This window comes from Dreissena polymorpha, unplaced genomic scaffold (genome assembly GCF_020536995.1).
Source record: "Dreissena polymorpha isolate Duluth1 unplaced genomic scaffold, UMN_Dpol_1.0 chrUn008, whole genome shotgun sequence".
NCBI lineage: Eukaryota > Metazoa > Mollusca > Bivalvia > Myida > Dreissenidae > Dreissena > Dreissena polymorpha.
In genome coordinates this window covers 809,289-824,632 of record NW_026273322.1, presented here as the reverse complement: position 1 = coordinate 824,632, position 15,344 = coordinate 809,289, and the positions used below count along the sequence as shown (strand labels likewise).

Genomic DNA, 15,344 nt, shown 5'->3' with positions numbered 1-15,344 from the left:
TTTGGCTTTGTGGGTTTTACCATCCGCTGCAGTGTTTACCAACTTGCAGTCAACGTTACTTCACTCAAAGTATAAATACCCTCACAGTCCTTTCTGTAATTCACCAATTAAGGAAATTTAATGTCACTGGAACAGGTCAGAAGCCATTTAATGAAACTTTATATTGTGACCCGTATTATGAACTCATTTTCTGACTGTATTGTATTATATCTCAAATGTTCATCTATATTTAAATCAAATGATATTATCATGTATTTTGCATATGTTTCACCAGAAGGGTCCCCTATATATGACTCACAAAAGGATAAGAATGGTATATCGATTGTATTCTCTAATTTAGAAGAGTTAAAACTCCTATTCCTAAACGCATCGATATTTTTAGCAAGTGATTATAATGCAAGAAAAGAGATTTTATAGATTATATACAATATGACAATTTAGATTTCATTTTTGGAGAAGTCGATTACGAAGGTAGTTTATTCGACATACCACGAGCAAACAAAGATAAATTTCGGATAAACAATTTTGGCAGATCTCTAGTAAATATGTGCTGTGTTTTTGATACTCATATTTTAAACGGACGATTCCCAGGAAATAAAGATGGTCAATTTACGTGTATCTCAAACGATGGAGCTAGTGTGGTTGATTTTATGATTGCATCATCTGAATTGTTCGATCATATTAACGATTTTCAAGTGCTTAACCGTGGCGAATCCGATCATTTTCCGATTACATGTCATATGAATATGAAGTATATTGATGACATAAATATTGTCAGTAATAACCAAGGTACATTATCGTATTTTAAAAAGTATAAATGGAGGAGTAAATTTGAACATGTCTTTCTAGATCGCTTAAAAAGTTTGTTTGATAAAAACAGCCAAGCATTGATTAAAGGGGCCTTTTCACAGATTTTGGCATGTTTTGAAGTTTGTCATTAAATGCTTTATATTGATAAATGTTAACATTAAATTTTAAAAGCTACAGTAAAAAATCAAAATAAAATTTAAAAAAGGAAAAACAGTAGCCCTCATCAGGGCTCGAACCAGTGAACCCCGAAATCTTGAATTAAAAACGCTTTAGCCAACTGAGCTATCCTGCCAAGCATACATAGCAGGCGTATTTTATACCTTATATAAGCAATCTTCGTAGTTTCACACATTTAAACGACAACAACAGAACTCTCCAAATTATTCAATCGTTTCGCGTTGCAACGCTTTATAATTTTTAGGTTTTCAAATCGTCAAAAGATGCATATAATGGCTATATTAGGCCATGGCAAATGTTCCGTAATACTGTTTCCTCACAAATATCATAACTAAACCGAAAATTTGCGATTCTGGAACAACTTTTGTCATTTTGTCAATTAACGCAACCGTGAAAAGATCCCTTTAACATTATAGGTGAAAACATTCATGCAGCTATTGATAAAATTACGTCATTTTATCACGAAGCTGGCGAAGTTATGTCACAGTCTCCGAGGATGAGAGACGAACAACCGAAATGGTGGGACGAAAATTGTAACTTTCTTAGAATGCAGAAATATAAGTTTTACGGAAATTTCGGCTTTCCAATTCATTAATTGATCTAAGGGAATACAAAAATCGCAGAAACACATTTAAAAATTACTGCAGTAGCAAAATGCGGGAATTCCAAACAGAAAGCAGAAGGGAACTTATTAATAACCGCAATAACCTAAATTATTTGTGGACAAAACTTAAACAAGCAAAACAAAAAATATGCACTGACATAAGTATTAGTCCAAATGATTGGCGAAATTATTTCTCTGATTAACTATATGATAATAACGCACCACCTATTTTATAAGACGATATAGCTGTAGATCCTGCTCCTAATACAATATCCCTTAATTCACCAATCATTTTATCAGAGGTCGAAGATGCCATTAGAAAACTGAAAAATGGCAAAAGCTGTGGTATAGACGGCATCCCATCAGAATATTATAAATATACTTTTGACATTTTAGCACCATATCTTGTTAAGATTTTTAACAACATTTTTGAAACCAAAGAATTCCCGAATCCATAGGGAAAAAGTATTATCTGTCCTATTCATAAATCAGGACCAACACGTATGCCAGAAAACTATCGTGGAATATCACTTACAAATACAATGTATAAAATCTTCACGGGTGTCATTAATAAACGATTGTACGAATGGGCAGAAACCAACAATAAAATTGATGAATCACACTCAGGTTTTCGTACTGGTTACTCAGCTATCGATAATGTATTCTGTCTACAAGCTATAGCTAAAAAATATCTGTCAAAAAAGGAGGTAGATTTTATTGTTTATACATTGACTTCCGCAAAACCTTCGATAAAATCAATCATCATGTACTCTTCCAGTCCTTACAAAGAAAAGGCACACATGGATTTTTTTTTAAATGTTTTACTTAATATGTATATATCGCTGTATTCATGCGTTAAAATTCAAAATACGAAAATCCAACCCAACGGACACTCTTTGTTTTTTACATGTAAACATAACAGAATTTTTTTAATGCAATATTGGAACCAGGCAAGGTGATAAAACCAGTCCAACGATTTTTACATTATTTATCGATGAATTATCTACGATGTTACGAGAGAAATGTGGATCTGGAATATTCATTACTAATGAAATCCACGACATTATATGTCTAATGTTCGCCGATGATGTAGCTAGCTGTGCCGAAACAGCAATTAAATTACAACAGCAATTAAACGTTATTGACGAATTTTGTGCTTTAACTGGAATGGAAATTAATCTACAAAAAACAGAAATAATTGTATTTCGAAACAGTGGACCTTTAAGACATTACGAACATTGGAGTTTCCGGGGCACGCGAATAAATACTACATCTATTTATAAATACATGGGATTAGTGTTTACACCAAAATTATCTTGGAGCGCTACACATGAAAAATTATTGCACAAGCACAAAAAGCAATTTTTTTTCTATTTACAACTATAAAAAATTATTTGGGTATTTCCCGACTCGACTTAATAATTATTTATATTGTTTGATAGTATGATCAAACCAATTCTATGTTATGGATCACAAATATGGGGTTACGAGTATATTGACTCAATTGAAGTTGTACATAACACATTTTGTAAACGAATTTTGCATGTTAAAAAACCTACTAACACATGTCTTGTTCATGGTGAATGCGGACGTCTCCCATTATGTGTTACCTACTTTGTCAATTGTATAAAATATTGGTGTACGTTACAACTATGCCTAATCATGTTAAAGGGCTTGATGACTCCGGAAGAAAATGTTGGGCTTCAAAAGTCAAAACAATGCTATTTCGTTATTGCTATGGAAATGTATGGATAAGTCAAGAAATTGGTGATGTTAATTTATTCATTAGACACTTTCGCCAACGTATTATTGATTGTTATACTCAAAACTGGCAAAGTGATAAAAACAATTCTTCTCGCTGTCACCATTACATGTATTACAAAACAATGCTAAATACCGAAAGATATCTTACCTTAGAAAACATACCATATAAACATAAAATTGCATTTTCTAAATTTAGATGTTCTAATCACAAATTAAATCTTGAGATTTGTAGACGATCAAATATACCATTTGATGATAGACTATGTTATTTTTGTCTGGATAACAATAATATACGTGTTATTGATTGTGAATTTAATGCTTTTTTCTATTGTTTTAAACACAGAGACATCCGTACCCAATATCTTTTTAATTGGTACCATGGGGGATGTTCAATATCTTATTTTTATTCATTAATGGGATCAAATAATGATGAAATTGTCCATAAAGTCGCAAGTTTTGTATACTATACCATCTGTTAAACAACATCAATTCATCACTGTGTATTTATATGTATATCTACATGTGAAACAACATCAATTTGTATGTATTTATATATTTATCTAAAAATGTATATTTCAATATGGATAGAAATAGTTACAAGGCAACTATGTGATTGTATAACATTTGTGTATATTGTGTATTTTTTGGCCGGTGGCCTGTTTTTACTTCAATAAAATTGTTGAGTTGAGTTGAGTTGAGTCCAAGTCCACATGCAGAATTAAACTATTCAGCATCCCGTCCCATTCCACAAACCGCCGACCTATTTTCCACGATTCCGTCGACGAAGACGCTGGTGGGCTTTCAATATTTTGTTAAGAACCAGAATATTAATGATCGTAAAGACTGTTTTTTTTTTACTTCTTCTTTTCTACTCGTTAACCGTCTTTTTGGTTACGATTGACGATTGTTGTTTGTTTATGTCGTCGCGAAAATATATTAATTCCAGTTCATATTTCACAATTTTTAAAGAAAAATCTATTTTGACGTCATAATATATTGAATTATGCATATCAGCGATACAATCTACCATGGGCATATATAAAACATGTTTAAATTTAAGATTTATACTTTGAAAATAATAAACCGAACAAAACGGACATCATAAGACTTCAGTTACGTTATTTACCGACATTAGCCGATGTCAACCGACCTTACAAAAAAAACGCGGGAAATGATTACAGGTGCACTACCTGAAGTTTCATTGAATTCCCGTGATAAATTGTTGAAAAATAGCTCGGACAAGAATTGCACTATATGTACAATGGAACATTTCAAAGGGCCATTATTCTGTAAAAAATCATCCGACCATTACCGGCTGATAATATGCACATCTCCTGCTGGTAGTGAAGCTTCCCATTAAGTTTCATTGAATTTCCGTAATAAGTTGCTGAGAAATAGCTCGGACAAGAATTGCAATATATGTACAATGGGCAATTTGAAAGGTCCATAACTCTGTGAAAGATCATCCGACCAGAACCGGCTGACAATATGCACATCTCACGTTGGTAGTGAAGTTTCCGATAAAGTTTCATTGAATTCTTGTTATTAGTTGCTGAGAAATAGCCCGGATAAGAATTGCACTATATGTACAGTTAATGGAAATTTCCAACTGCCATAACTCTGTGAAAAATCATCCGACCAGAACCGGCTGATAGTATGCACATCTCCTCTTGGTAGTGAAGCTTCCCATAAAGTTTAATTGAATTCCGGATTGAATTCCGGTCATTAGTTGCTGAGAAATAGCCCGGACGTGTGCACGGGCGGACGTGTGACCATATCGTATTTTACCGTACTTTAGAATAATTATATCGGTCGAGTCCACTCCACATTTAAATGATACGAGACCGGTTTCTACGCTCGAGCGATCATTTCTATTGTTAGTTTAAAATTGTTGTTAGTTTAAATTGATTGGTTAATAACTTGTGTAGGTATCATTGAGGAGTTATCCTCGAGGAGTGTAGTGATGTACAGATCACGTTGACCACGGAGTTCAGAGCGGGAAGACGTATTCTTCGGGCATTTATTTCACGTTCAGAATTCGTGTGTTTTATCTTCTTTGTTATGCAGGTATGTTCAAGTATTTGTCTACTTGCTCGGTTCATTTTTCACAGTTTGCGCGTATTTCTTAAACAGGTAATTCTTTTATTTTTCGACCTAAAGTTGTAGTGTTCGAACGACGGTATAGTTTCTATTTTAACATTTTATCACTATTCTTTGTTTGCACTGTATCACGTAATCCACTTACAGTTTCACCAATGGACGAACGAGGCATGATTGGATTGTGTAAGTGAAGAGATAGTATTCAGAACCACATTTTGGTAAGTGAGCTGTATGAGTTGTGTACGTGATTATGTAATGATATTCATTGTAAATTTTATCTGTTTTATGTATTTCTGTGTAGTGTAATTATATGCTGCATGTTCTGTAATGTTCATATTTATATTAGATGCATTTTATGTGAAATTGTATTTTTTTCCATATCTGCTATGTTAATGTAAATATGGCCACTAGATTGAACTAGCATTCATGTTTGTCAAATAATGATGAGAAATTGGGTGAAATATTTGGGTTTTCTTTATGTACGAAATATTGACAAGTATATCAAAAAGATTAAATATTTGGATCTGGTGTATGTTTAACAACAAAGGGGTTACGATGCTGTTAACACAAGCCTTGGGCTGTATTTGCATTATTTATTGGTATCACAATGCTGATTAGCGGGTGCATACTTGAATAGTGACTTCTCCAGTCCTTGTAATTCAGCCAATCAGAAATAAACACGCATAGAACACTGACCAATGGGATTCATAACAGAGTTTCATGGGGCAGATGTTAGAGGGAAATAGGTCAGTTAGCGTTTAGACCTAGAGGTGGATAGTTGGAAAAGACACAATCATGTAGCAATCACAACGTATTTGTATAACCGAAATATTAGTTAAGTCAGACATTAAATTGGACTAGAAACCGATACATGGTGTTGTTGAATATTTTATCCTACATTATGCAGAGAAACCAACATAAAAGAGAGGGACCGACTTGTCCCATGCGTTACGCGAGAAAATGGTAGTTAATGCAAAACTCGTCATCTTGGCATTATGCGCATGACGAGATATCGAATGATAGGCTATACACCGGTAATTTAAGAGTAATGAACATTGTTAGTAACTGTGTGTCGTCCATGAACTATGAACAATTACGGGACATGTTTTATCGTGTATTTTTCATTCTATTAAATAATGCATTATCATTATTTTCAGATTGCGGAATCTCTTCATTCAAGATGTACTTAAGTATCGGTGTATAATTAACATATGTTATTTATGGTGAACTTATTAAATATTAAAAATATATATAGTTTTATCTTCCCCCTGAACTCTGGGTTACAGACGGACACACAGACACACGTGCGGACAGACGAAGCGGCGACTATATGCTCCTCACAAAATAAATTGTGTAGCATAAAAATATTGTTAATGTACTAAAAAATATTTTTCATGCGTTTTTCTTGCTTAAATTTATCAAAACAATTCCAACCTGACATTTAGAGTTGTTTTTTAAGAGTGTTTTTTCACTGGTGAATGTTCTAATAAGCACAGCACATGAAGTGAACAGGAATGAATGTTAAGATAAGTTGAAACAGACATATTTTGAAGTTGAACATAAAACTAAACACCATGAGTGTCCTTTTGTGTACACCATTAGCTCAAATAATTAAGTCAACTCATAGTAAGCGTGTGCATGAAATGCCGTTTCAAAGCATCTGGAGGAAAAAAACACCACGTCATTAAAGTAAATCAAGCATTTTAGAGAAGTTGGAAAGTAAATGCACATTTTTAACTTTACATATACAAGAGCGTAATACATTAAGATCACATTTCAAACTCACACTTACATGTCTTGCATTTTTAATGTATCTTCTTTTCCATAAATGTATTGTAATAACACATGGAGGATATTTGTTGGATTCGGTGGATTATCGATTTTAATTCACGAGTGATCATAGAAAATAATATTTTTACTGGTGACGCAGCCACGAGTGAAAATATATAGTTTCTATGATCACGAGTGAATTAAAATCAATATTTCACCAAATCCAACACATTTTATTTTTATTTCATGCTTTTTTCACCGTTTATATGCATTGTTAAAGAGTTCAACTAAAGAATTTCGCTGGAATTATGACGTCATTTCGTCAAAAAATGACGTCATTTTACAGTAAACCGTGAAAATTATCGATAATTTTCACTGATAATTTTTATTGTTTGAAACAGTGAAATTATCAGTTTTAATTCACTGATATTTCTGTATAAACCACAGGAACGCATTAAATAAAAGATGAGAACTGAATACCTGTTCAGTAGTATAGAATATGCGCGGCTGGCGCATGTTGAATTCGACCATGAAATCAACCTCGATTTTCTTGCAAAATGCTGGTTAAGGCATAACCATACGCGTATACGACTTTGCGGCGGGCGCATTCCGAAATTTTACCATGAAATCAACCATGGCTTTATTGTAAAAAAGTGGTTAAGGCGTGACAATACGCGTATTAAAATGCGCATTCCGAAATTGGACCATGAAATCGGCCACAATTTTCATAACAATTAGACGTCACAATTTCGCGCGCTATCTACCGCGCTTAAAACTTGGTGGAATGTTACCTTCGACGTTATGGTTACGCATGCGCAAGTTATTTCCTTCTATATTACATATAAAATAGTTGAAGTTCGATATCAATTTTTACCATGATCAAGCGCATACCTACTATATCATCATACATCATTGGAAAGATAAATGCATAATCTTTTGAAAAAAATGCATGTCATTAAATTCTATACGCGCTAACTCAAAATATTTAACTTAGAATAGGCAAACCGGTTTTGACAGCTGTGCAGACAACCATTTTGGGCTCAAATAGTATAACCTACTTTCAAAGCCGGGAACCATCAACACAAACAGTAGAGCACAAACATGGCTTATTTTCTTATTGCTTACAAATATACCTTCAAGTTGATACCAAAACTAACCATTTGCAATGTATTTTACAAATCCTAGGCAGCATGCACTCAACAATGTGTGCTAAGTATCAAACTGTCTGCATGTAAGCCTAAAAACAGGAGATCCGGTTTGGGGTTATGTGACCTTATTTCAATATAGCATTCGGTACCCCTCGCAGATTATCAATAATACGTATCCGACGTTTGACGGAAAGGGTCGAAAATGTTCGATTGTCAAAATAGACAACTTGATAAGTGTAGAGTGTAACCTATTGTTCTTTGTATATATGAAAATGATTTTTCTTTCATACCGTACTATAAAATGTGGCATTTCTGCAGTGAAATAACAGCAGTGAAAATAACGAATTGTTATTTTCACCGACGAAAAGAACAAATTTTTGGAACACCTTTTCTATTTTTAGATTATCATAAATGATTATAATATATATATATATATATATATATATATATATATATATATATATATATATATATATATATATATATTAAAAATATTTTTAAGTGTCCTAAAACATAGAGTAATTACGGTACCAGGCTCGAACCAGTGACCCCCGGAGTCCTGGAGTTAGTCTGAAGTAAAAACTCTTAAGCCCTCTCGGCTATTCCGCCGGGTATACACTGTGTAAGTATTTTATACCTTATATAAGCAATCTTCGTAGTTTCGTATAATTTAAACGACAACAACAGAACTCTCCAAATTATTCAATCGTTTCGCGTTGCAACGCTTTATAATTTTTAGGTTTTCAAATCGTCAAAAGATACATATAATGGCTATATTGGACTATGGTAAATGTTCAGTAATACTGTTACCTCACAAATATTATAACTAAAACGAAAATTTGCGAATCTGAAACAATTTTTTTCAATTTTGTCAATTTACCAAACCGTGAAAAGATCCCTTTAAAGGAATTTCTGTAAGAAATATTTTAAATATAGAAATAAGTATACTAGAGATCCCTAATTTTGGAAATAAATTGATCAAATTTAGAAGGATGGGAGAGTCCACTAGGCATAAATGGGTTAACGTTATTGCTTCAAAGGCCTCAGTGGTGGTCGTATTGGTAACACAAAAGCTTTTACTTCTAGTGGTTCCGTGCTCCAAAAGACAGTAATATTATGTTAATGTATTGTTTTCCTTGTCATTGTAATTATTTGAAAGTACAACAAATGTTTTCCAGATATTTCAGTTTTTTATTAAATTAAATGCATTATTGGTGATTAAATTTAGTGCTTTCGGAATTAAACTTTAAGCATTATTAATACCAAAGAGCATGCTCACTGTGAATGAACAAAAACTGTCACGTGACCTCAAAAGTCAAAATATTTAATATCTGGTAGATATTTTTGTTTGTTTATGCATAGACATATGTAATATATGTTCGTCCGGTAAAGCATTGACAGTTCTGTGATAGTTAATTTTCGAGAACACTGACTTTTTGTAATTTTACTACTGACGTTTGCTTCTTAAATGGAAATTTGCGCCGAAGTGTTCTCGAAAACCAGAGCAACACACAAAACGTGTGATATACCGATTGAAAGCTATATGAATGCCATATTGCCTGCACTAGGTCGTATGAAAGTCAGAGAATGATCAGTAAAGATATTGGAAAAAAAACTACCTTGCGCGGCTGTTTGTTGTCATAAAACGACTACTGACGTTGACTTTTGTGGTCACGTGACAGTTTTTGTTCATTCACAGTGATACTACGTAATTGCAAATAGCATCAAAACAAGGCCCGTGATAGAGTGTTTTAATTTCATTTACAGGCATTTTGACAGATATAAATTGGGTCTATTGAACAGTAGGAATCAATTCAACAGTACACTTGGGGCTGTCGTTTGATGTTTTTCACATTAACTGTGTTTATTTAGTGTTCTACCAACATATTATACAACTTGATCCCACGAACTTAATTGTGAAAAGAATAGCACAATTTTGCGAAGTTTCTTATACTATTTGCGAACTGTTTTATGCACACCGACACAAATTTTATTAGCGATTACCAAATTTCCGAAATAAAAACTGGAAACAACAGAATTCAGTATTTGGTGCGTTCAATTGGGTAATTTGTCCGTTTCTAATTGGTGAAGTACATGTTTAAAAAAGCATGTGTTGTTTTGATTGATCGAAGTTTTGAAACATATGTTACACATTGAAAACTGAACGTTGCTTACCATGATGATTTGCTGGATATAGAAGTAGATGTAGTTACCGGGGTTGCTGTAGTCGTGTAGGTCAACAATAACAGCCAAGCTGGCAATAGACCTAAAAAAACAGAATGATACACAGTCAAACAAGCATTGTTTTGAATTCAACGATAATTTTACTTGATAAATAAACTTATCGTGATCGTTTGAATGTCGATAAAATGGTTATGTTCCGAGTCAGAAAAATTGATACAACTTCTAAAATAGCATACCAGAAAGGATAAGCATTACTAACTATGCCAATTTTTATGTCGCTGTTATACAAAACTGATATAAAAACAATAAATATAAATCAAAAGGCATCCTCTGCCACGGAAACGATAGCTTATAGTTTCCCTTTTGCTGTAAACCCTCAAAATCCTCCCGTTACTAACTCACTGGGGGCTGACGAGGTATAAGCGTAGTCCGTTTCGCTACGACGTCGTGTATATGTTTTACTACGAAAACATGGTGTAAATACACTACTTAATCAGGCGAGTTTCATCTTTTCTGGTATTTTTGGATTAGAGAACGGAACATCCAGTAATGGTAGGTGCTTATTTTCAATAACAAACTAATAACAAATGTGCGTAGATGCAACCTTCTCATTTATTTTGAGCTAAAATCGAAATATGTTTCTTTGCAGCAATGCATAAGGTGGTTATTCTGTTAGAATAGAAAATTACGGTAATTTAAATTAAATTACTTTGATTCAGAGTACATTACACATTTTTAAGTACAAAACAGGTTACGAACATGTATTTTAATTATTCAAATGGTTAGTTTCGAAGGAAATTTCAAGTCGCTTTATGTATAGGTTTCGCACAGAGTACGAATTGGTTGTGCTACGAAGTACAAACATAATGTATAGGTTACTCAACGAAGTTTATGTATCATTTTCAGGACATATCACATGCAGTTTGCAGTTAATGCAGACTGCCATTTCCCAGTGCAAAAGATGCTGTGCTTCATTATGCGCATGAACATCCAAACGAAAAGGTTTCATTTATGTGGTAGGTGCTTTGTGACACTGCACGAGGTGCACAATACAGAAATCGCACGTTCAATATTATGGGTGGCGACATAAAAAAGTATGCTGAACATATAACATTCAATCCGGTTTCTGGAAAATTGATAATTCCGACAAAATCTACAGTGACAGAAAGTCCTGTGCGAAATATATCACGAATAAACACACCAACAAAACCTGTCAATTGTCAGATTATTTATTATTATTTATAGATTATTCTCATTATCTCGAAGTTGTAAGGACATAAACAAATAGTTGGAGATATATGGAATTGGAGATAAACATTCGACGAAACCCGCAGACGAAAACAGAAAAAGGAAACCGAAAGTAAAGCCCAAGTCTTACTATTGCCGGTAGAGCCCCGGTCCATACCGGTTAGGTAACGCAGGTCGACAGGCGAGAACCAGGATGATTCTTAGAATTATTTTAACGCGGTCATACTATTTTCCAGTGCCGCCCCGGTTGAAGCCTGTCAACAGCCCGGCAGAGTCCCGGTCAACCCCGGACTGGTTTATACCGGTGAAGCCCCGGCAGTGCACTGGTTGTCGCAGGAAATGCCCCGGTTGATCCCCGGTGAAAGCCGGCAGCGTTCCGGCAGAGCCCCGGTATACCGTCACTACGCCGGCACTCAAAAGGGCTATATCGGCATCAGACCCCGGTAGAGCTTCGGCAACGCCACGGTTTAACCGGTAACAACCGGGGCTCCACCGGGAAAGTATTAAAATGTTTAATACCTCCGGTATGAACCTGGAGTCACATCTAAGGACCGACAAAGACCGGCTTGGCATGGTAAAAACCGGGACTGCACCGGGAACAACCGGGACGGCACCGTAAGAGCGCCGGTTTACTTATGTACCGTAGCTATACCGGGACTCTGTCGGCATTCACCAGGCTCGCCGTAGCTATGCCGAGGTCTGTTTTGGCCCCGATGGAGCTACGGTGCCGTCCCGGTTGTTCCCGGTGCAGTCCTGGTTGCTCCAAGTGCCACGCCGGTCGTTGCCGGTGACTCCCGGTTCATCCCGGAGGTATTACACATTTAAATATTTTCCCGATGGAGCCCCGGTGGTCCACAGTTCATCACGGTGGAGCACCGGTTCATCCCGATAGGGCCCCGGTTCATCCCGGTAGATGCCTGATCACGCACCGGGGCTCCGCCAGCATCAGAGTGAGACTGGGCCTTAACTGCGTTGTAACACGAGGTAAATGTACTGGCCGTCATGTACGCAGTAAACCCACAACCACACCTTCACAACAATACATTGATTAAGCAATTGCGGATGTGTGCCATTGGGGTCCTACTTTCCACACCTTACGGCTGTTACAGGTGTTGATTTTACTGTTAAAATCGTGTATACTAACATGAAATTCATCTCAAAATTAGTTGGTGATAACAGATTTTCAAGAAAATCGCTTTGATATATACAATGTAAAAATCAAAATCCGTATGAGATAAAGAAGGATCGAAGTTGGGACATGGGATTTACTTTGACATAAGCAGTGTTTCGAGATAAGCGAGTTGGACATAACGAGGATCGAATGTTATTTGAAAAAGAATACCGTATGCTAAAAACCTATCGTCGGTCTCTATCCTAAAGAACGTATAAGGAATTGTCACAAGGTGAAGATGACGACATTAGGTTCTCGACTCTCAACTGTCGTCTTATTTATGGATTTTCGATTTTGATCGTTTCCTTTGGCCTAGTCGTGAATTTAATTATATGATAATAATGTGCATTACCATGTCGACTGTGCGCCTCGGATAATTTTTTGTCGTTGTTACTACCTCTTCCTCAAAGGAAACATCCAGCCACTCCATGACTGTGTGTTTAAAAAAAAACTTTTCTTTCTTTCGCCTTTGAGAGATAACCAATACGTCTTCTGTGAGAAACCTATACACGCTAAAGCGTTGTCGTAGCGAGGCATATACGTATACTGTCAGAGACATGAGCATGCATAATATGACTACTAAGCCTTTTATTCTGATAACTGCTTCACCCAACACATGTATAAACACACCAGTGGCTTAACGATACATACATCGATATGGAAATTGTAAAATTGTGTCAATAAAACACAGTTGTAAACCTTAATTGCATTTTTTGAAGTGAAACATGACTTCGGTTTGATAAATCAGCGGTATATTTAATATTTAACCGCATAAACCAGACAGATGTTGAATCATAATTTGATGTAACCGGTCTGTGAAATGTTATTGTGCTTAAATTCAAAGTTTTGTTATTACAAAAGCATAATCTTACCTGTTTTAAACACAAATTTCCACTCATCCGTTCTTCGATGTCATGTGTATTTACACAATGTTTTCGTAGTAAAACATATACCCGACGTCGTAGCGAAACGAACTACGCTTATACTTCGTCAGCCCCCAGTGTAACTGTCCTTCCACGCAGTGTGCCACTGTCAACGCCCAGCCGTTGGCGATGATGGATCCTCCGCACGCGTGGTAGCCTTTGTTCAGGAGGGCGATCTGGTGCGGGAATTCCCCCTGTGTTGCCTGCTGACCGTTGATGATTCGGCTCGACTGACCCGAGGGCATGTTCAGGTAGAGAAGGTCCGCGGATACCAGGCCTGAAATGTTAGAAAACAAACCGGTAAATTGTGTGCTCATATCAACTTCATGATTAAAACTATTGTGTATAGAAGAACTTGATTATTCGCATTTTTTTACGGAAACAAGAGTTTAAACAAGTAATTAACAAAACACGTCGAAAAGTGTTTTGTGTGACAGACAGTACTGTTGCTAATGAAAAAAGACGATTAAGTTTGTCCTATTACGAACGCAAGAGTATAATAACCTGAACGTAAGGCTACAAATACTTATTTATTCGAACCATTGAGGCTATGCTTAAAGTTATAACAATTATTTACATTATAACATGTACATAGTTACTTGAAGAAAATATTTCTAAATAAAAGACACGAACCACAGCCGTCATAAATACGTGAGTAATCTTTAACATAAGAAGTATAACTCCCCGAAGGCGATCGTAGCGATGACAACAAGTTTCGCATCCATTTTCTCTTACCGTTAATCCCCTACTCTGAATAAATGCGCCGAGACAGCGGTCACTTTTATACGCTGACGACCCCGAAGTCGTGGCCACTCTTGAAAGGGACACGCCATCTTGACGTCTTAAAAGGAATTGTAAGGGCCATAGTCCAAGGTGTTCACCCACTCGTGTTTGATAGCTTGTCCGTTTTCGCGATAGACCAAGACCCTGGCTCCGTTGAGATGGACTGACCTGATGCCATATTGACATATCCAATACCGGGTATATAATGCAGGACTATCGTTATCAAACTCGAGTATAATTAACCGAGTTAAAAACGGGCGCATTTACAACTTACAGTCATTTTATATTGCCACGTAGGCTTGCCGCGCTAAATTACCGAAACAGTAATTTCGGTACGTTGGTTAAGGTTCATGGTGGGGATAAAATTCATTAAAACTTCGCTTTGGTTTTTCTTCATTCAGTGTGGTACAATATGGTCAAACTATATATCATTTTAAAGCTTAAGACGGATAGAATAACATAAACACATTTTTGACATTCAATATTTGTGTGCTTTATTCATATTTTGGTTTAAAACCAATACATTTTTACACTAATTTACAAAATCACAATCTAAAGTTAGGAAGGATATGCACTACCTTCAGTTGAATAAATACAAAGCTATATACATATACAAGGTCAAGTTAGCAATATTTCACAGAAAATTATTGTCATAAAACAAC

At 35.5% G+C, this 15,344-nt stretch overlaps 1 protein-coding gene across 1 annotated transcript in view; it reads left to right on the top strand.

The window, feature by feature from the left end:
- The window catches only part of LOC127863427 (transmembrane protein 272-like), a 96,884-nt gene that overhangs the window by 37,440 nt on the left and 44,100 nt on the right, over nt 1–15,344 (top strand). The window lies entirely within an intron of this gene.